Here is a 23,204-nt window from a genome sequence, read left to right on the forward strand (position 1 = left end):
TGTTCAAGGCTAGGTTGGATGGGGTGTTGGGCAACCTGATTTAGTGGGATGTCTCTGCCCATGGCAGAGGGGTTGGAACTAGATGATCTTTAAAGTCCCTTCCAACCCTAACTATGCTATTATACTATGATCCTATGATACTATGATATCAACTACTACAGGGTTCCACTTTCAGCACTGTGACATTATGAAGAACATCACTCTTCCCTTGGCTTGTATAGAGCTTTTGGTAACTCCGTGTGTGCTACTGAGAGGAACAGACAAGTGGGTCTCGCAGAGGACCAAATTATTGAAAGGTAGGTGTTTAGCCCTGTTTTAAGTTCCCTGTAATTCAATAAGTTACAGGAATATAAGGAAGAAGTGGTTGAACTGCAACTCTTACCCTTGTTGGTGAAGTATAGAAGAGCTTCTTGCCAGTAAAATTTAGTAGATTTTTAATAACACTACTACTTTCTTGAACTCTCCTTCAGTACCCTTGCTGAGAGATCGTGTCTTGCTAATGTTGCAATTTCTGCTTGTCTGTCAAATTGCCTACCATAGTCTGGCATCACTATTTATAGTTGGAGGAGTATCAGGTACATTGTATGAGGTATTGCATTAGCACAAATTATTGCTATCTAGTGGTGACATTCACCTTGGATATGCCACATCATGATGTCATTTGCTATCCAAAATACATACAGTCTGTCGGATGAAGTCAGTTAGCATCTGGTGATCCCAAAAAGAAAAAGATCTCTAGACCTCAATAGGCTAAATGAATCTCCAATCAAAATTTAAGCTAAAGTGTATTCAGTTTATTTTATGACATTCTGAAAAACTTGATTAATTCTTCATTTTTTGCACCATATTTTAAATGTTATATAAAAGTACTAAACATTATTTCCAGTGAGAAATACATAAACATTTAAAAACACAACTTACAAGTGTATAAGGAAATTAGTGAAAAGTGTATCATTTTATTAACATCTAATATAGCACTGACTCTGCAGAAACTGCCACTGTGCATGCTTTTTATTCCCAAGGAAAGATATCGCTTCTTTTTTCATCTTTTACTAGCTAGTAAACTACACCACTGCATGGGCCATTGCTTACAGTACCTTTTAATGACCTTATCCATGGTATGAATTTCTCAAAGTATGGATAAACATTTCTCACTTTGGAGAGTAGGTATATACTTAATGCCAGTTTGCAAGACACTTGTCTGTGTAATAACTTCCAAGAACATCAACTATTGAAAGTGTGGTTAGAGATGGAGCTGAGAGCTTAACAGTTGGAGACCTTGCATTAATACAGCTATATTGCTTCCAGTGTCTGACCTATGCCGAATATTTTTATGCTTTACTATATTAAATGGTGAAGTAACATTTATATCTAACAGTATCATAGTATAGCCCTGAGTTTGGACTGAGTATTTTTCTAGTTTGTGTATATAAGTTTTTTCTGTTCAAGAGTTTTCACTCGTTAAACTAATGCTTTCGTTAACAAAAGGCTAAGGCATCTGCATCATGGATCACTTTTAATATTTTAAACAAAATATTAGTTCTCAAATACAAATTTCCCTCCAGACTCTCCCTTGCTAATGTCAAGTATTGTTCAAACCAAACTTTGAGATCTTAAACCTTTTGGATAACCTTTTATTTCCTGTAATATTTTTAATTTTTTTTTTTTTTTACTGCCTCAGTACTTTTAAGTTGTTGATGGAGTCAAAGGAAATATCTTTCAGTCCTACAAAAAAAGATAATTCATGATATTTCTAGTCTTATGTGACACAAGAATAAATGATACCTCTGTTCCAGTCACTAGCACTAATTGATCTTTCTTGAGACTTTTAACAGGAAGACTGAAAAGAGTGAACCTAGGGACCAAATTGCCCTTTTGTTACTTGAGGCGATTTTTCAAGTAAATTTTCAACAAATTGCTGAAGTAGAGACCAGGATAGTGAGTAATCTTATTGGATTGTACCTATTAAATAAAATGATCTGATATATTTTTTCACTAAGATATAATTATCCTAATTGATTTTTTATAGATTCATTTTCATTTCCTACTGAACCTGAAACTCACACACCCCAGAAATTATTTGGTTTTGCATTTTTAGTATTTTTATTTGTTTGTTTTGGGTTTTTTTGTTTGTTTTCTCCCCAAGGAACACTGTATAATTCTGTGTTCTTATTACAATATAAAGCACATCTCTTCCCACAGATACAGATTTCTAAGAAGCCCCAAATGTTTATATCCTTTTTACAATACCAAGCTTCAAAGATGCTCGGTTATGTCTTCAATTTTCTCCTGTTGTTTTGTTCTACTACAGTAGCATTTTCCCTAGCTACATATATCTAAATAATTGTCCATTAGTATATTTAGCATGGAACTATTAATTCAAATTAAGGCTGACACAAACAACAGATGAATAAACCATTGGCAACTGGGACTTTTATAAGGGATGAAAACCTGAAATTCCTCTTTACCAGGAGTACAAATTTGTTGAGCTAATGTGTGTAGTACAATGCAGTAACACAGCTGCATCTGAATGTTCCACCCAATTGCTAGAAGATAAAATGAGTCTGCAAAAGCTTTCAGAGAGAAAGTATGACATGAAAGGAAGCTTATAAGCTCTGTAGTGGTTAGTTTACATTGGAGATATGAAGCTGTTCTCTCTGGAACTCTTTTACAAAGGTCTGAGGTGTTTACAGATGGATTCATATCACTGGGCCTTACTGTTTACTTTCCACAGTTTCTAAAACTTACCATTTTTTGCCAAATAGGAAACAAGGACTTATAGGCAGTGCCTTAGAAACTGTTTCAGGATCTCAGAGATGTTCTTTAGCTCTGAGGCTATTATATTTCCAGATCCTTGGCTCTCACAGAAACATTTGGTTGAAGGATGATAATTTTGCAGCCTTTACTTACTCTGAAGATTTTTTTTTTTAATCAAGTGAATGCTTGTCTCATCCAGAAGCCCTGGTGGAGGATGCTATCTCAAATAAGGTGGGAAAATGCCCTCAGCTATGCATCATCTTTGAAAAGATGTACTCTCTTTTTGACTATAAACCTGTTGTTTCATTTGCTTTCAAAATGTGTTAGGAATAGCACTGGGAGTCTGTATTAAGCTGAGCTTTGAAATGAAAAAACTTGGCTTTTGTTCAATTCAGGAGGCCACAGAACTTAATTGTTCGCCTTTTTTTTTTTTAAATGCATTTTAATAGAACACAAAAATAATTACCTCAAGCAAGATAACTCTTTCAACAGAGAAAACTTAATCTTTGTCTTGAATAAATAAAAAAACAAATGTCCAGGGCCTTGAAAATTCAGTAGCCTTTGTTATCCCTGGTCAGTACGTACTACTCCACGCTCCAGTGACACCTCAGCAGAGGCGGCCTCCAGCTCCCCACAGCTGTGACCTGCCGGGCCATGGACTTCATCAAGATGGGCTGACCTGAATGCCCATGTCCTGGCTCATCCTCACCTGTCCCCCTCCCCAGGAAGGTGTCTGATGCTTGAGTCTGGGACTGACTTGTTCCCCTAGCTGCCCTGCTCCTGTCTAAGGCTGTGGGATGGTGCCTGGGTCCCAGACCCTGCCATCACTCACCCAGGGAAGACCCCACCTCTCCCAGCACCTGGGTACAGGGATCTGCCAGCCCCTGTGGTGCCTTGACATATTAAAAGACAAGTAACAATGATTTATATATAACAAGTATCAATTATTTATGTATCACAGTTTTAAAAGCAAAACAGCACCACTACTTATGTAAGAAAATTCGGCACAATATCTCTACAAAGGATCAATTACAAGAAAGAATTGATAAAGAGATCAGAAATATAGTGCCATGACATGTAAATGAAGGATAAAGATTACCCTGTTCTCCAGATATGTTTTATTTTCTCCAGTTTTGCCATTTAGTACAGAAACTATCATCAATTTCTTGAGTTAGTATTAAGTCTGTGGCCCATTCTAGGTCACTAAGGAATTTTTTCTACCATCTCTAAGATCAGCACTGCAGCAGAGGATGATCCATTCTCCAGTAACACCTCCTCCCAAATTCACTCTTCCTTCAGCCCTTTCAAATCCAGTCCATGAAGCTGCATCCAAGGCTCATATATTTTTTCCCCCCTTGAGGCTCAGCCATACCCTTTAAAAATCCTGAACAGATAGTGTGGTAGATTGATCCAATTGTACCATCTATTGCAATGTGTTTGGCTAAAGAATGTTACTTACTACCAGTAATAAGTACTAACCAGATAATCTGACCTGTCTAAAAGCTGGAACTATTATACTTCCAACAAACGCTTTTTTCTTTGCCTCTAAATCACCAACCTAATTTTTCTGGCCTAGCAGGTCTGAGTGTTGAGAATCCCCCGAGCATCTTCCAAAAACATGATTTCCAAACAGCCTGGGATTTAATGAATTGGGTAGCGAAATAGCCGTTACTACAGTAGATATACTGCACATTCCTGTGTGTGATTCTCTTCTGTAACTGCCCTGATAGACAAAATATTTATGTGGTCCTGTCTAGCGTTTACGCCTGAAGGAATGTAGGATTTAATATCCTACTTACTATTTCTATCTCATTATTTAAACAGCTGTTTTACTACACTGTTTACTGCCTTGTCATTCTTAATTGAGATCTGGAGAGAAGCCTGTGCCCCTCACCCTCTTCTCCCCACCCCAGTGCAGAGCACCTGTGAAGCAGCTATGTTTGAGGAAAACTAAAACCAGGACTATTACAAGCATTGGGGAGAGGCTGAGCTTCAGTAAGCCAGATGAAAGGATAAAAAAGGTTTGCTTTTATATTTATAACTGTGATTTATTTCTCAGTTTTCTTTCTGCTCCTACGTCTGCAGTGTCAGATTTCCTGCAAAGCAAAGGCTTTAGGCAATCAACTCTCTTTCGGTAGACCATTTCAGAAATTATTCACTCGTAAATTTACTTTTTTTTTTTTCACTGTTTTCCCTCCTCATCATTCAAGGACTTGAACTTTCTCATCCAGCTTTTTCATTGAGAATGTACCTAGAACTTTTTAATACAGAATACATTGATCTTGAAGTAGGCTATTGAAATTTTTATGTGGTGACCCTAGCTCAAAACAAATGTATGTAATAACATGACAAACAGGAGAAGTCAGTTTTATAAATGGGTGAAAGTCAGGTTCCCCGTCACAGGTAAAAGCAAATGTTTAATGTGAAATATTTATTATTGACTGGTAACCACTGTTTCCTTTTAAAGTTTTGAAAGGTGATGATTCTAATTAATTAAAGCTCTATTCCCCAACTATAACATAACCGTGATGAAGCAGCTACTTTTCTGTGCCGGAGGAAAGTTGATTCTGAAATCTCTGCAAACACAGAAAATTAGTGTCCTAAGAGAACATGAGTGATTACTGTCATAGGAGCCATACTGTGTAATATCTTTATGCATACAATTTCAGGAACCCATAACTCAAAAAATTAAAATTAATCCATTTATTCAAAACATTGGATTTAATGAAATACTCATTTTTAGACAAAGCAAATATCTCTTAATGGTTCAGAGACACTGATCAAATAATAAAGATATTGGATGTAGTTACATTTATGGTATAAATGTGCTAGGCTAAATCCATTGGTAAATTCTATTATAATTATCTAGCACATTGCAATGCAACTGATGCCTAAAAGCAGATCAGCTAGCTGACAACTTCTTCTTCTGTGCAGGATAGGGTGGATCAGAAGGAAGTAGAGTCAAGACTTCTCATTTCTATGATGAGTTCTTCAGGCAGTCCTATTAATTATTTCCTCTAGTTAGGTTTGGGCCCATCCTATCCCTGGACTTGCTATTTAATTTTGACTAGTATGTTAGTTAAATGTTTTCCAGTGGTTCATTTACCATGAATATAAAAAAATAAAAACAAATGAAAAACAACCAACCAACCAAATTCTTGTCTAAGAGAGAGATAAGACAAAAAGAATATTTGAAGATGTCATTTGAATTGTTTTTCAATTACTCTTACTCAATCAGATGCACTAGAAGCTGAAAATTACATTGACAAGATGAACTTGCACTATCAATATATAAAGATGAGGGAGGAAGGGAAAAGTAATCAGAAAAAAACATGCACAAAATTGAAGTGACAATCTGATACTGTCAAAAGATCCTTATATTTGATATGGATCATTTGATGAGATACAGGCCAAATTCAGCCTTGGAGTAAACAGATGGAGTGCACGGAGACTGGAAAGGTGACATCAATAATTTTTATTTCCTTCTTATTTTGCAGCAAAAAATAGAATGCATATTGTAGCTGCAGCTTTCTAGAAAATGTACGAAAACAAACAAATTCAGTTTGTCTCCAATACAGTCTAAGAAAACATGCAACATGCAACTAAGTGAAAATATTAAATATTTTATTTAAATTTCTAGTAATATCCAAGCAAAATTTATTTTCTTACATTAATTTTTTAATTTGTTTTTCAAACAATTACTATTAGGGTATTTTGGTCTGTCCAAATATGTTGCATTTGGAGTTCCATATTTTGTTTCCCACTTTTCCATTAGAGATACATTGGAAAAAAGTCACGCATATCTTGTAAAATCTCTAGCAAGGTAGTACGTTGAAAAGAGTATATAAGCCTCAACAGGAAAAATGAACAAGAGTTTCCAGCAGTGAAGTACATAAAATATAGTAGATTGCATTAAAATAATGTTGGAAAATACTTTCCCCTGCTCTTTTCTTCCACGTGTTACTGATCCTCTTTGTAGTTCAGGTGCACATGAAAAACAGTCTGGCTATGTGCAACCATTTGAAGGGGGAGTGGTGTAAAGTCACATGATTCTCAATCAGTCACATTTTGTAGTGGAAGAATTATGAAGCTATTGCATTGTAGTCATAGAGTAAGACAAATTAGGGAGCAAAATGGCGAAGTAGATTTCCCTCCCAATGAGGATTATTCCCTGTTGTCCATTTATTAGTGATATATTTGAATTAATGTTCAATGTTCCAAAATAGCTGATGATTATTGGTGTTTAATGAGGCCTTCACTGAGTAACCTCTGTTTTTAATGACAGTAATATATCTATCCACTTCGAGTTTTAATCTAATCACCATCTATACACATCAGATTTCAGTTCTGAGTTCCTACGGAACAATAATTCATAGAATTGTCTCTACATATTTTTTTCTGGATTAAATCAAACTCAGAAGAGAATGCTTTAAATATCAGATACTCTGTCTATTCTAGTGGGGCCTATAGGAATGATGTTTTGTTTTAAGTGAATTTAAACTGTAAACCTCAGGAGGTCTCAATATTTATTGTGATTCTTTTAGTATTGATTTCATGGAAGAAAAGTAATTTCAAATCTCACTCAATAAAATAATAAACTACATAACTGTACAATGTTTCATTCGTACTGGCAGGAACATGTTATATATGACATTGCTTAAGGAATCTGTAACTATGTACAACATTCGGCACATGTGAATTTATTTTGTGCCTATTGTGTACAGTAATATCTATTTGAACCCTAGAATTGTAAGAAAACCCTTTTCCCATTTCTTGCAAGTTTATGCAAAAATAAAATTTTTGTTTCTTGAATTATTTGGGGAAGAATTCTACAGACAAAATTGCTACATATGAAATTGTGACAGTTATGTACATCTTGCACTTAGCTTTGCCTGCTATAATCTGTAGGGTTCATATATTATGTTTCCCACATATTCTGCTTAAAGTCCTGTGTTCTATGATAGGGCATGGAAGGGAGTTTAAATTATAACTACTAGAATAATGCCTATTCACACCTTTCTGGTGTTTATAAACTGTCTCTGTCCTATACCATTTAGCTTCTTCAGGAGTTAAAACATGAGTAAACAGCAAAATAAGATGGTTTACAATAAAAGTATTTTAGATAATGGTTGGGGTTTTTTTTGGTTTTTTTTTCTTTCAATGAGCAGGTACTTACTTTTTGTGAAGTATCACATTTTCCCTCACCTTATTTTTCACCCCCTCCTGTTACTTCAATTTTCTCTATGTTCTTTACACCAAATTCCATTTGCTCAGTCCTGAGAGCCATCCCTATCTAAGGGCATTCAGAGAACAATTCAGAAAGCCTAAATAAGGCCATGAAATAGGCCTTAGGGCAAGCAAACAGGGAACAGCAAGAAGGACTTAAACTGAATTTTCCTTACTCCAGTATTCCGTCCTTTTTGCTGCTTTTGCTGGCCAAGTTTCCTAATATTGTTCACTGAATTAAGGTTATCACTGATTTTTGCTTTCATGAGCATGGAAGATAGCAGGCATCTGACAGAGGTAAATAGAAAGAAGAATCTCATATCTTCCCGCCCAGGAAGATATATTTGAGCAAAATGACTTCTGTGATTTTTTAGCTGAACTAATACAACCACAGGGGCCATGAGACTACTAGCAATGGATCTTTTGGACCTGTTTTTAAATGTAATCAAAGGATAGGAATCACTTCTTAGCTCAAACATGTCTAGATATGTATTTTCCATATTTTATTAGTCTTACCATAAGGGAATTTGCTCACTTAATTTTCCAGAAGATATAACTTGGACTTTGTGAAAAATCTTTATTACATCAATAATTTTATTTAATTTTAGTCATGTAAATTATAGATTTATAAATCCAAGGAAATAATTGACATTTCCAGTATTATTGAGAGAATGAAAAATGCCTCCAAATGGTTATTATGAAGTGGCTTCCATAAATTTGGGAGCTCTGGTAGAACTGATGGTCTTGCAGTTTACTAGGTATTCAGAGACGAGCATAGTATCTGTTTTCCTTTACGCATCCAATATTCACCATTCATTTTCCACAGCACTGCAAAGATGATAAAGTGGACTTATAAAGACATCAGCCAGCTCTCTGAGCATTCTTAAATGTATTCTGAGGACTTGTATATATCCAGTTTGGTTTAGTGCTCCCTACCTTGTTCATTTTCTACTCTGATACTTGACATAAAGACCTGGGAGGGCTGAGAGCTGATCTCACCAGTGCAAAACAAGACAAAAAGTACACTGTGTAACTCAGTTTTTCCTGCTTGCTTTCTTTTCACAAGGTCTGCCTGCCCATTTAGTAGGACAACATTTTTTCTTTGGTTGTCTTCTGTTGCTGGGGTACTCATAGAAGACAATCTTGTCCTTCCTATCATAATTTTGCCCCTGTGTGCCTTGACAGTGCTCCTTTATTCCTTCTTGAGGGACGCTTCCCAATACCACCTTCTGTACATGTCTTTATGACATTTACTTTCATGTAATCAATGTTTCCATATAGCTCATGGATTAAGTAGGTGGATTTTGTTTTTATTTTTATTTTTTTTTTATTTGCAGGAGTAAGTCATCCCACTATGACAGCAATTTTTTTTCCAAAAGGATTCTATTGATCTATTTCTGATTAACAGACAAGTAATGTTAGAGAATGTTGGCTATTCATATATTGATGCTACAATGAGAAAAATTACTGGTGGATAATTTTATTTCTAATGTGTTGTTAGGCCTCACTTGCCATTATGTCTACACTTTGAAATTTTTAGTTAGTGACAAAAGGAGCTATTTTTAAGGAAAAAGAAAACATTCAAAACTTATTTGCCTTTTTAAGTTAGATGAATTTATATATGCACTAATCTCATAAATATCCCAAAAGTCAGCATAATTTCTATTTTTCTGCAGTTAGACATTTAATGAAAATGTCAGTAAGATCAAATCATCTTTTTTTGGTGGCCAGAGTCTACTGCATATCTTGTCTGTCTTTTTGCCCCTGATTCCAGATCTGTGCGTGCCTGAATCCCGTTCCTAAGTCCAGCTCCCATTTTCCATTGCATTCAGTCCAGGATCTTTCCCTGTGTTTGCTCTGCAGCATTAGTAATGACATACAGTCATGGGACAGGGGTTTGATTTTGTATATATATAGTATTGTTTTCTTATTAGTAGTATATTCCTTATTATTATTATTTCATTAAAGCTGTTTTAGTTTTAGTTTCTTGCCCATAAATTGCCCTCTTATTTCTCTTTCTCCTTTCTTTGGGTGGGAGATATTGGGTCCTAAACTGCCTGTAGTTAGTTGCCAGTCTGGCCTGGCCAGGGCTGAAACATGACAGTTTATTGAAAAAGGCTTGTCAAGTGCAGTAGCACAAAGTGGGGAAAGAGAGAATGAGGAGACCAACCCGTAACTAACTGTGAACAATCAATAGAGATACCCCAGTACCTTCAGACCAGATGCCTTAGCTCAAACCAGAACCTAGTGCGTGCTTTTTTGAAATTATCCTCATGGAAAATCTACTTCACTTTGAATCTACCAGGATTCTTGTGTAGGAGGTATTGGGAAGCTTGAAAATGTTTCCATAGATACAAAGCAAAGCCATAGCAGCAGCATTCATCCAGGCTACACAACTGTTGAGATGTTTTTCTTAATTAGCAATGGGCTGTAATGAAGTCTACCAAAATGGTTTCCGTATGATTTTTTTCACCAGAGTATATCAATTTTTGAGGACTGGCACAGTTCCATTGTTATGAAGGGAGTTACATGAGTTTATAAACCCTAATGATCCTTCCAGATAATTGTGTAAGGTTAGAGAATGCATCTGCCTAAGCTCATATTCAGCCATTCTGCCAAACTTCATTTAGTTATCCACAACGTGTTTTCTATATAAACGTTTTGTCATTATGGATGAGTATACTCATCCATATACTATTCATATTTAGCATAAAGTTACTTGCAGCAAAGAAAACAAAAATAAATATGAAATTAGGATAACTTATTTTTATGGAAGAACTCTATTTTTTTCTTTATTTTCTCTGTGTTGTTCTCTTGCTGACAAACTTTTCACTTAGCTCCCTTTTTTCCTTGTTTTATTTTCATGTTTACTACTTTTCCACCACCTCTGTATTTCTTTCACATACTCTTGCTATCCATTCTTTATCTGTGTGTAATTTATAAATAGATTGCATGCTATTCCCTTTATTGCTACTACATCCCTTTGAAGACCATAGAAACCTTCCTGAAATGAAATACAAATACTTGATGCTGAGGTTCATAATTATTGTAGTTATTTAACAGCTCTGCACTTCCAATATAAGCAAAAAAAAAAGTGGCTTTTATTCTGAGCTCTTCTCCCAGAATTCATTGATCTCAAGATAAACCGGATAAATAGGATGGGCCCTGGCTTCCAGGCTCTGTCCTGACAAATGCAGGCAGCCCTTGGCCCTCCTGGTGCCTGTGCTCAGGGAGCTGTTGGCCTTTATAGCACATTGACAGTAGAGGTATCTAATGGTACCTCAAGAAAGAATGTACTGTTCTTTCCATTTTGAAAGTGAGAGATTTTGACTAAGGTTACATTTCTGAAGATATTTACAAATATTTAAATTCCAATTAAATTTTCTCGGAATCATGAAAGTTTCCTTCAAAGTAAGGTCATGAGTGATCTTGTTTGTTTATTTTCTTGGTTTGACTTTGCTTCAGTGTTTTCTTGCTACTCCGAAAATTGTAGGTTTTTTCCTGCCAAAGCTATTTCAGGTGATCTCGATTCTGTTTGTAATGCTCTTGAGTTGAATAGGCTCTGCTCATTCATCCATTGGCACAAGTTGGTGCACAGAAAGAACAGTTTGCTCCTGTCTATATCTTTAGCGTCACCTCTGCCTTTTGTGGCATGCTTTGCTCCTATGAGACACATGAAGACACATGAAATTCTGAAGCTGACAATAGACCATAATCATGTGTGTCTTCAGATATACCAGTAGTTTTTCTCAGTAGTAATCATAACCTTACACCTTTTGCCTATCTAAATTTAAATAGTAACCTAAAGGTAATGAGTCCTGAAAACAAGGAGGCTATGTGATGCTGAAAATATATATTTACTATGGAATTTCAAAAGAGGACAGAAAATTACTGGAAACACCTACAAGTAGAGTTCAGTAAATTCAAGAACTCTTACTATTCAAAACTGATGTGTTGTTTGTTTTTCGGTTGGTTGGGGTTTTTTTTGTGGTTTCTCTCGGCAGTTTCTTAAAGATCCTTGTGGATAGTTCTCATCAAGTAAATGCCATTTGTTTTCCCTATCAGTTATTTCAATGAAGTTATTGTATGGAGTTGTTTCAAACTGTTTTTCCATATAGTTGTCTTAGATATAGAGCTGAATGTATCATCTCCTGAACAGAGTATCAACATCTCACTTTTAGACAGAAAGGCAATTAAAGAAAATATTTTTATGATGTATTTAAAACTCTTTTCTCTAACATCTGTTATCATGTACATACTGATGGGTAAAATGGTAGGATAAAATGACATCAGCTTGAAATAGGAATAAGTGGGTAAATAAGGCAGTATTACTTTTTTTTTTATTAAAAGCCTATAGTTTTCAATAAAAATTAGCAATAAAAGGATAGGAATATTAAAGAGGTGCATTAATATGTGCACCTACCTAAGTTACATTAAACTTCTATTTATTCCTTCCTAACAAAAAGTTTCATCAGCCACTGATCTAGCCTGATATTGTGCTCAATATCATTCCTCCCCAGTTGTAAAATAGATTACAAGGGAGGGGCTGGAATAGAAAAATACCATTTAATTGAAATTGTGGTTTTGAACAAAAGGTGTGTTAAAATTAATTAATTATTTTTTTCCTAAGGGCTTCGAAAAGACGCTTTCCTGTAGAGGTCAAAGAGGTCAATCTAATGAAGTTTTTCATTCAAGTATGAAGTAAATGGAAAAGAACAATAGAACACAGCAAGATAAAAAAAAAAATAAAAATGGGCCAGTGATCAGAAAGTTGTGTACAATGTCAGTAATGGTGAATTCAATAATTTTTTCTGCCAAATGTCTTCAATGCCTGTTAAAAAAAATGAGGATGAGAAAAAAAGAAGCATGGAAGAATATATATTGTTTATTTTGCATAGAGCATATAGTAATCAGTGTACTCTAATGTGCATATGTCAGTGAATTTTTGCTGTATAGCTTTACCTCAGGAACTCTGTGTCCTGGTTCTGTCAAGTCAGACAATACTGCCAATATATTAAGTGCAAACAAAGAAGAAAAACAGGATTATATGGGTAGAATACATGCTCAGTGAGTTTTATATTGATTAACTTATTGTTACTGGCTTCTGAAGCAAAAGAGCTGAGCAGAAATATTTATAGTATGATAGGTATTTTAATAAGACCAGTAATAGGAATTTTCACAGTAAGAAAAGGATGGCTATTTAAATATTTTATATGGATTTAGAATTCTCTTGGCTAGAGGCATTAAAATCTTGTTCTATACATATATTTGCAAAGACACAAACTGTTGTATTTCCTGTTGTGTTTTGTGGGGCTAATTGTAACTCCTTGTTCTATGTAGCTGTTACCTCGTGTTTTGCTCTCACCATGCTTCTAGTAGAGTACAGGGAAGAATGTATACCATAAGGAATACAGGAGTGCCACCACTGAAGTAGCTGGATGGAAAATTACAGATGAAAATAAAGAACAAAGTTCATTGAAAAGCAGAACAGGGTTTGATGATGAAAAGGATGTCCTTGTCTGTGTAATAAAAAAAAATTCTTCTTCTAAAAGTTTATTTGTTTTCAATTAGACTTACCAAAGCAAGAAATATATAGAAAGCTACAGTGTTTGACAAAAATAAAACCAAAACCAAAAAAACTCTCACGTTTTTCAAATTGAGAATGTGTTTCCAGGGCTACCACTTGGCATAGCTTACTCCAGAATTTTTTTACTCGCCCATGTGGAAGTCTGTGCATGCTGTTCGATATCCCAAACTAAAATATTGCGCCTTATTCAATCCCTGTTACCTAGCTGCCTTCTTCAGGTCATCATTCATGATGCTTGGACAATACCTCGTAACGTGATTTTAAGTAAAGCACTGCAGCTGAACAGTGCTAGGTGTTTCGCAGATATATACAGTAGAGACATCTGGTGACCCAAGAATTTCCCAGTCTTATGCAGTCTTATACAAATGTTTATATGTTTAATATAGTACATGAAAGTATTGATTTTACTTTGGACAAATTCTACTTAATATTAGGCATATAAATAACATTTCTTTTTCGTTTCAAGAAAGGCTTAAGTTCTTTTCTCAAAGCCTAATCTATTCTTCTTCCAACAGTACCTTTGTTTGGCCACCAATATCAACACAACATGCAACATACTAATGGATGTATTTTTAGATTCTCAGTGTAAAAGAGGTTAATAAACTAATTTTATTTATTACTGTGTGATAATAGCAACCCTGTAGGTGTTTACTCCAGAACCTCTAACATGTGCTAATTCTAACTCCCATACATGTGGATCTAAGGTAATTTGTTCATGTCTGTGTAACTTGAAAGTTGAGAGCTTTCAGGTGATGAAGAACAGCAGACACTATAATTCATGGAGAAAAGATATCTTTCATTTATCTGTTTGGAAATCCTAACATTTTTCCTCTACAGTGTTCAATAAACTACACAGTGGAAGTAAGTGAGAAGTTCAAAAATCAAGAGGGAATCAGGGACCCCATGCTGGCATTGGCAGACTGTCAGGCTGCATACATTACCATGTTAAAGAGATGAAATTCTTCTGGTTTAAGTTTTACTATTTCCACCCTCTAAAGCCTAGGTGAAATATATTTGTGAAAAATTTTAGCTCTCTGAGTATGTCTGACTGGCTTGTTTTATGAAAACTGTCTACTTACCCTTGTAGTTGTGAAAGCCTCACTAAAAGATAGGACTAATCTCACTTTCTTGGCAAAATAAATTCTAAAGATGTTTTGATAGCTCTAATTAGTAGGTTTCTTGCTAGGAGATGTCATTCTCTGTCATAATAAAATTTATCGAGTTTATTGCCCTCATTAACTTAAGTTCTTTGTTAAATTTGTACAGTAATATTAGGAAAAATAGTATCCAGCTTCTGGCTTAATATTCTTTATTACATGTCTACAGGGCTTCTGCTTTTCTGGCTTACTTCTAAAGCATATCATGAAAAAGTAAAAAGAAAACTTACTAAAGTAACAAAGAAAGACCATTGCAAAAGAATTCACATTTTTCTCTACTAAAAAGGCAGCATTTCATGTTTCCTCTTTTGGAGGTCAAAGCATACGATTTTGATCAGAATAAAATTACTTCTTGTTTAATTATATATAACTAAGTATAGTGAAAATTTATTTGTTCACATTAACAAGAGTAGATGTTTTATAGACAAGTAAATTTCATAGAACATTGGCTATATTTTCAGAAAAAAATCCAGTCATGCATGAAATTAATGAAAAAATGGTAGCTTTTAAAGAGAAGGTTTGCAATTACAGATCCTGCCCACCTATTCCCACAATATATTTTGATATCGTATTTTTTGGTACTCCTTGTATAACTAAAGGTGTGGTAGGAAGACTGTTTAAATAGCATCGCTAGCAAGAGCCTATGTAAATTTTTGCTCTGGAAATAAATTAGCCATATGTTTCTGGAGTCAACCATCATGCAAGGTTTTAACTCTGTAAGTCAGTCAAAAATAATGTAGGAGTTACACAGATAAAAAAAAAAAATCTATACAGTGCTCTAAAAATGTTCTTTGTAAGGTCTCCTGGTTAATGTCATCCTTCTATTTTTGAATATCTACAAATGTTTAAAGAGGTTCTTAATGTTTTATTTAAAGAAATGAGGAGCTACTTCTGTAAATATTTTCCAAAAGGAGTATTTAAAGTTAGTCACAGAGGTCTGTATTTCAGGTATCAATAAAACCATATTTTAAAAGATGCTTTAGGCTCCCAAGAACTGCAGCTGATCTTCCTACCACTTTAATGTCTGTTGCATATTAAGCTATTTCCTTCTAAACTGTTTTAAAAGGACAAATCAAATTGTTGACCATATTTTCTCTTCACTAGATGAATTGAATAAGATCAAGACTCACTCTTTAGTAGAGCCAGTTTGTCACAGGTACACAGCCAGGGCAAGGGGACATCTTCATATGAAGCTCCATAACTTCTGATATTGGTTAGTTTTGGAGCTTATGGAGTGGAGGAATTTTCCTTTATCTCTTGAGAGGGTAAAAAATGGCTTTTGGATGTTAAAGAGAAGTATTCATCTAAGTCCTATAACTCATTTTAACTCCAGCTGTCAGAAGTCCATCGGTTTTCCCTGTCGTCATAGCCGCTGTAGTTCTGCCAAGAACATAATGCAGTCTGGCGTTATATATGAACCTCAATCTTAGTTTCCCAACGACAAAGAGTAATCAATAAATATGGTTAAAAGTTGTTAACAAAACCCCTTTTTGTGGAGAAAAAAAAAAAAAGATGCTTATTTGGATTTCAACTGTTATGTGTACTCCCCACACTGAAACAGAACATAATACGTCGTGCTTCCTTTGTCACTGTAACTTTTACATAATACTAGTTAAAAAAGATATGCATACCTAACTCTATTCTAGTTCTGAAGTGCATTTATAGATGTTCTAGTGCTACTGAGCAGATTCTTTCCTCGTGTCAGTTGTGAACTCCACCCCCATCTCAATTCAGGCTGAAAACATATCACAGAATGTCTACATTATCACAGGACAGAAATCATCTTCTTACCAGCCCTTTTAAATAAGAAGTGTGTTTTGCTTTCTTATTTTAAATTTCTATATTGTGCAGTTTTGTCATCCCCAGAAGCCTCTGTGTTGTCATGCAACAGCCTTCTCAGAGATTTTCCATTTCTTAAATGGAGGAATGACCACAATTACAAGACTTCCGCAGGAGATATTGTTTGAATTGCTCCTTCTTTCTTACTCAGTTACAGAACTTCTTGAGTGTTATTGAAACACAGTGTGGGAGACTATATAAAGTCTATGAACCCTAAGTTTTATGGCACTTTGTGTTTGGATGAGGAATTAAGTATTCAATACAGTATCCAACATTGCTCCACTCTGTCATATTCTGTCATTATAGAAGACATGGCTCCAGATTGTTGTAATTGGGGGTGGGAGGTGTTGCAATCCTTGTCTGTTCAAAAAAGTTGTACTAGTTAGGCATTCTTCGTATTTCAGAACCATATAGAAACCTTTCCATACTGAGGCAGTCATTCCAGCGTGTATACATACATAGTTTTCTACTCGTGGATGCCTATGATTACATTTACTCTGTAAAATGTGAGGTAGACACACTTAAACCGTGGACACTAGCAATTCCATGTTCATGAAATATTTGTCAATATATTGCTATTTTTCAGAAATAATAAAATTTACAAACAATAATTTTAAATCATTGATGCCTTTATGGCTAAAATCAGCTGAGATATCATCCTGAAATTAAAATATCAGAGATGATCTCAAAAGAATTGAACTTCTTGTACAAAGCAGGATGGAAGTGTAGCATATGAAAAAGACAGCAATAATATTTCAAAAAGGTAAAGGTATTTCTGAAAATTCCATTTGAATCTTTATGTTACAAAGAAGGCTGCAAGAGCAGCCCTGCAGAGAAGGACTTGGAGGTGCTGATCGATGAGAAGCTCAACATGAGCTGGCAAAGCGCACTCACAGCCCAGAAGGCCAACTGTATCCTGGGCTGCATCAAAAGAAATGTGGCCAGCAGGTCGAGGGAAGTGATTCTGCCTCTCTATAACTCTCCTGTGAGAATTCATCTGGAACACTGTGTCCAGTTCTGGAATCCCCAGCATAAGAAGGATATGAAGCCATTGGAATGGGTCCAGAGGAGGGCTAGATGATTAGAGGGCTGGACCACCTTCCCTATGAGGACAGGCTGAGAGAGTAGGGCTTGTTCAGCCTGGAGAAGAGAAGGCTCAGAGATCTTATAGCGACATTCCAGTACCTGAAGGGGGCCTACAGGAAAGGTTGAGAGGGGTTATTCGTAAAGGTTTGTGGGGATAGGACCAGGGGGAATGGGTATAAATTGTAGAGGGGCAGATTTAGACTAGAAATTAGGAAGAATTTCTTCACCATGAGAGTGGTGAGACATTGGCACAGGTTGATTGCACTTCATCTATCTGCTTTTTAAACACCTCCAGGGATGATGACTCAATAACCTCCCTGAGCAACCGGCTCCACTGACTGATAACTCTTTAATTGAAGAATTTTTTCCTGATGTCCAATCTAAACTTTCCTTGGCAAAACTTGAGGCCATTCCCTCTCATCCTATCCCTTGGGAGAACAACCAACATCCACCTTGCTACAACCTCTTTTTAGGAAGTTGTTGACAATTATAAGGTCTCCCCTCAGCCTTGTCAAGGCTAAACAACCTCAGTTCCCTCAGCCACTCCTCATAGATGAAGTGCTTAGGGATGTGGTTTAATAGCTTACAGGTACAATAGGGCTTGATGATCTCAAAGGTCTCTTCCAACCAAGTGATTTTGTGATTCTATGATTGATGGCAAGTCTCACAAAACACCGATATGGATCACTGGTAGTCAAATAAAATTGTTCATTGTATAGATTTTTTGTATTTTCAGGTAGGGCTTTTCATGCTTTTATATCAAATTACTGTCCACTTCAACTCAAACTTCAGATGCATTCTGATTACATTTCTTCTTGAAGTGAAGCATCAGCAGGATGAAAAAACACTATGTGAGGGTTAGTTGCCCATAGGTGGTAGTTTCGTTATCAAAATCTAATATTTTGCTATTTTCAGGAGCATATATTTATAAGGAAAATCCCTCAAGATCATAATCTATTGACATGTGAAGATTTATTTGCAATTATTTTATTATGCAGGTGTGTTTAAGTACTATGTATATGCATAGAAAGAAAAAAAACTATTTTTCACAAAAGCTTCAAATTTTAATATACCAACAGTAAAACAACGTGTGCTCCTAGTTAGTGTGGTTTGTTTTTTTTTTTTTCACCTTATTAGTTCTGTAGGTATTTCTGTTCTTTTCTCTGTCAAAGACATCTTGTGTATACACACTTATTGATGTAAGGCCACACATTTAAAGATATTCAAGTATTTGCATGCTTTAGAGAATGTTGTTAACTGAATGCCTGAACTTTGAGATGTATAAATGTCTTGATGAAAAAAAAAACACAGTAATATTTTGACACGACATATTCAATGGAAAAATATGTGACTTATGAAGTACTATGATAACAGAAAGAACACCAACGCTTCAGACAGATAAATTCTCACTTTATGGTAAAGTCTTACTGAATTTGGCAATGCTCCACTGAAATAGATGACTCTGTGTTGATTTATAGTAAGTGAGAAGCTGGCTAACAAATTCACTGTATATTTTTAATACAGTTTTATCTAGTTTAAGGTCATGCTTCCTGAGTTCAATTTCTTTCCCTTCTATTACTTTCTTCATGCTCTAATTAGTTTAAAATAAATTATAAATGTTTAATTGTAATATGTAGAGGCCAAAATATTTTAAATATTAAAATTGGAAACTGATTCTGATGTCTCATACTAATAGTAAGACTAGATTTGGATATTAAATAGAAAGGGCAATTCCTGAAAATATAGGATTTTATTTTTTTTTAAACAGTTCTTAAAGGCAAGCTAGAAGTAATAAAGGAGATGAGGTTCCATTTTTAATCAGTTCTTTCAAAAAATTCATAATTCTCAAAATAAAAGTAGTAGTTGCTAGGATGGTTGATTTACATTAGTACAAGATAGGACAAAATTTTTTTTTTTCTACAAAAATCTTAGCTTAAAATCACAAGAGCTCTTGATGGGTAAACTTCAGGGAAAATCCGAAGACCATCATGCATAAATCCAGCACCCTGTATGTATGTCAGAATACTGGAATCGGAGACCAGCTTGTCAGGTAAAACACATTTGTGTCTGCTCATTAGTATGGCTGACACCTAATACCGGAGGCAGGAAAGAAAATAAAAATGGCCCCATGGAGTCAGAACTTTTACTAGGATAAATAAAGATCAACAAGACAGTGTACTCTGTTCAAAGATCTGTCTCCAAGTTTTTCAGTTAGCATATGTGTATTGGCAGGCTACAAAATAAACTTTGAAGTATTGTAGCTGTGTTCATTTAAAATCAATAATTCAGGTAAAAAAATAGGAAACAAGACTCCTGATTGTTTCCCAGAAGAGGCCTTTGGCTTTTCGTTTTCAGTGCCTATGAAACGCTCCTAGAACAACCATCCTTGAGAGAAGAGCAATGTCATTTTCTTCCTCTCTGATTGTCTTTGAGTATTCAGAAGCTAGGCAGGCCCCTGCCTGTTAAAAAGACAACTGAGGTTTGAGTTTAATTAAGTAATTATATTCTATTGCTTTGTAGTATTTGAAGCTATGAACAGCTGCTGAAGCTGATTAAACACTAAGGCAAAGCCTGAGGTGTTTGATCAATCCAAAAAGTCATTTTATGCCAAGAAAGGAACAAAGTGATAAAAATTATTCTTGTCATTATATAACAAACCATAATATAAAAATAATAAGATGAGTTGCTTCCACTCTGAGACTTTGAGGATTGGTCCTATTTTTTTTTCCTGGACTGTTTAGAGATATGTTAGTACACAGAAGTCTGCATTTGTGAGCCTAGCCTCACAAATTAAAAGGAATATTTTTTCTTCAGCAGTTAAATCAGGGCTACTTTGAGATAAAAAAAATCATTGCAGAAGATGATACTCTATTTTGTCTTGAATATTGAGCAGACTATCCTTGTTAACATTAAAACTGAAAAATATTGGTAGTTTTCTGAAATCCTTACTAGATTAGACAGTCTAAAACAAAGCAATGACCAACCACTGCACTGATGTTCAAGAGAAAATACTGAAATAATCAGTCATATAACTTACATTGTTCTAGCTCTTTTCCAAACAATGTACCGTGTGCAGATATTAAAAGATTCAGCCTCACAATATCTCTTCAAGACATACTTGCATTTACTCTGTTATTTAATAATTTGAAAAACTTAGGCATGCAAAACAAAAATTATTTTCCCAGGTTCATTAAAGTGTGCTACACGTGTAAGACCAGATCTACCTATGCTTTTAGCTGAAGTGCCGTATTTTGAATATGGACCAATGCATCGTTTCTTATTGAATCCATGAAATGCTACATCTATGTATAAAACACCAATCGGTATATATTTTATATATTTTGTACATGAAATTGTATGTTTCATGAAATTCTTTGTGCATATGTTGAAGTCACAACTTAGGTATCTATTTTAGTCAAAAGAAGATTTTTTCAGAGGCAATTTTCATGAGCAGATGGAAAGAATGGAAAATAGCTCCAGTTCATGTTCATGGTAGCAAGGAATGCTTTATATCTCCTGGCTGTGACTGCATGGATTCTTTTCCTCTCAAAGACCTGAGAATTGCCTTTCTTTGCCAAACTGAATGAAAAAGTGATATAGCTGAGTAGTCTTTGGCTTGCATGCTTCAAAGTTTGAGTTAGTTTTCATATCATTATCTTGCCCATGTTTTAACGAGTTAGATTTACTCACAAACTGGTTTGTATGCTGTTCAGACAGAACTTATTGCACACCCAATCAAGAACCTACTTTTTTTCTAATCAATTTAATGTCATTAAATACTAACATGCAGCTCCTTTCACATTACTACCTTCAATTTTACGCAGTTCTTTGATTTCTAAAAACTGCTGAAGTCAGAAATCAGATAGAGCTATTTCAAAGATACTGTTGTTTATTTGGCTTCAGGCCTAGCAAGATGACACGTGCTGTCTAGTGATGCCTAGAAACGTGCTGGAATATTTTTTCTTCCATGAACACAGAAAGGCAAGTCTCTCACTTGTAGCCACCGTTTACTTCCTTCTAGATGTTAATCAGTAAAATTCTTGAGTTCTGTTAGTCGAAATTAACTTAAATATTTGCTGCATCTATGGTATCAGAAGCCTGATGCTGATTTTTCTCCTTGACAGACTAACTGAATTAAATTAACTTGCTTCCTGTTTGACATCATAAATAACCTCCCTTTTTTAGCAACTCTTAAAAATTCTTCCCAATATTTTTGAGGAATAGTAGGTGCTGCTTAGAATTATGAGTGTCACAGACCTAAGGAAAGCGAAAAAAAAGCTGAAAAACTGGAGCACTTTGTTAAGTGTTGATCACAGGGGAATAAAATCAAGAAAAAGAAAGAAGAAATAATGAATAGAACATAATAACTTGAGGAACTGTCAAGAAGACCTTGAGGTATATAAGACAATGACAGTTGCACAACAAATAGTTACCCCTTATAATTGTTTGCTCTTCACTCCAACTGGGCAAGGATATTATAAAGAAGAGTATTAATTCTACGTCTTTAGATTATATGGATTTTTTAACTGTTATATGGATTTTTGTAATACTATTTTTAAGTGTTTAATACTGCTCTAGGAGAGCTTTTTTTTTCTTTTTTTTTTTTTTTTTTTGTTTTAAATGGTAGAAAGCAGGATGAATGCTTAAATACTAGTAACAAAATACTGACAGGCTGCAATTATGTTTTAGTGTAACCAAGACTAAATATAAAGAATAAGAAGTAACAGTGGGTGTTCCTCAGCCCCTATTTTCTATATATTCAGTAGATTATCAGCGTCCAGCAAAAATATGTTAGTGAGGGACTGGCATCACAGTTTAAAAGAGGTGAAACTCAGTCACCTTTAACTTACACGGGGGGAGGGCACCTGAATCTTTATGGCGTCTTTGAAAATGTTGGATCTTTTAAACAAGGGTGCAGAGATATTTAAGTGTGAAGTTCTTGGTTTTGTTTTGATTTTTTTTTTCCCAGTAAAAAAGGAGAAACAGTGGATAAGATTTTACATAAAATCACAAATTGAAGAAACAACCCAAGTACAACAGAAGTAAGCAAGGTTGGTCATTAGACATGATTTTGAAGCAATGTATGTCTGCAGGTATACGTGTGTATCTGTATGTACAACTGGAATACACTACTTTTTGTACAGGCCCAGTGATCAAGATGCCTAGTGTTTTCCTCCCAGAAGCAAGTCAAAATACATAGTACATTTTCCATTATATTTTTACAGTATCAATAGCTAGGTGATGTGTATGCAACCATTGGACATGAGCATATATGACAAACTTAAAATGCACAGTATCACTTTCTGTTTCTGTAACATAAAGACAGCAAAGGTATTCACATCCATTAATATGATGGTGATTATAAGCATGCTATATAACAGTGCTGTGTAGAGAGTTTTTTAACTCATTTTTCTTACTATGTTGACACATAAGGAGTATTTGCCTTTTATTACAATTATTAAACAAACAAACAAACTTATATTAACTATGCTTGTCTAAAAAGCCTGCAAATTTCATGTAGTTATTTATGTATTTATTTATTTATCTATCTA

This window comes from Cuculus canorus, chromosome 2 (genome assembly GCF_017976375.1).
Source record: "Cuculus canorus isolate bCucCan1 chromosome 2, bCucCan1.pri, whole genome shotgun sequence".
NCBI lineage: Eukaryota > Metazoa > Chordata > Aves > Cuculiformes > Cuculidae > Cuculus > Cuculus canorus.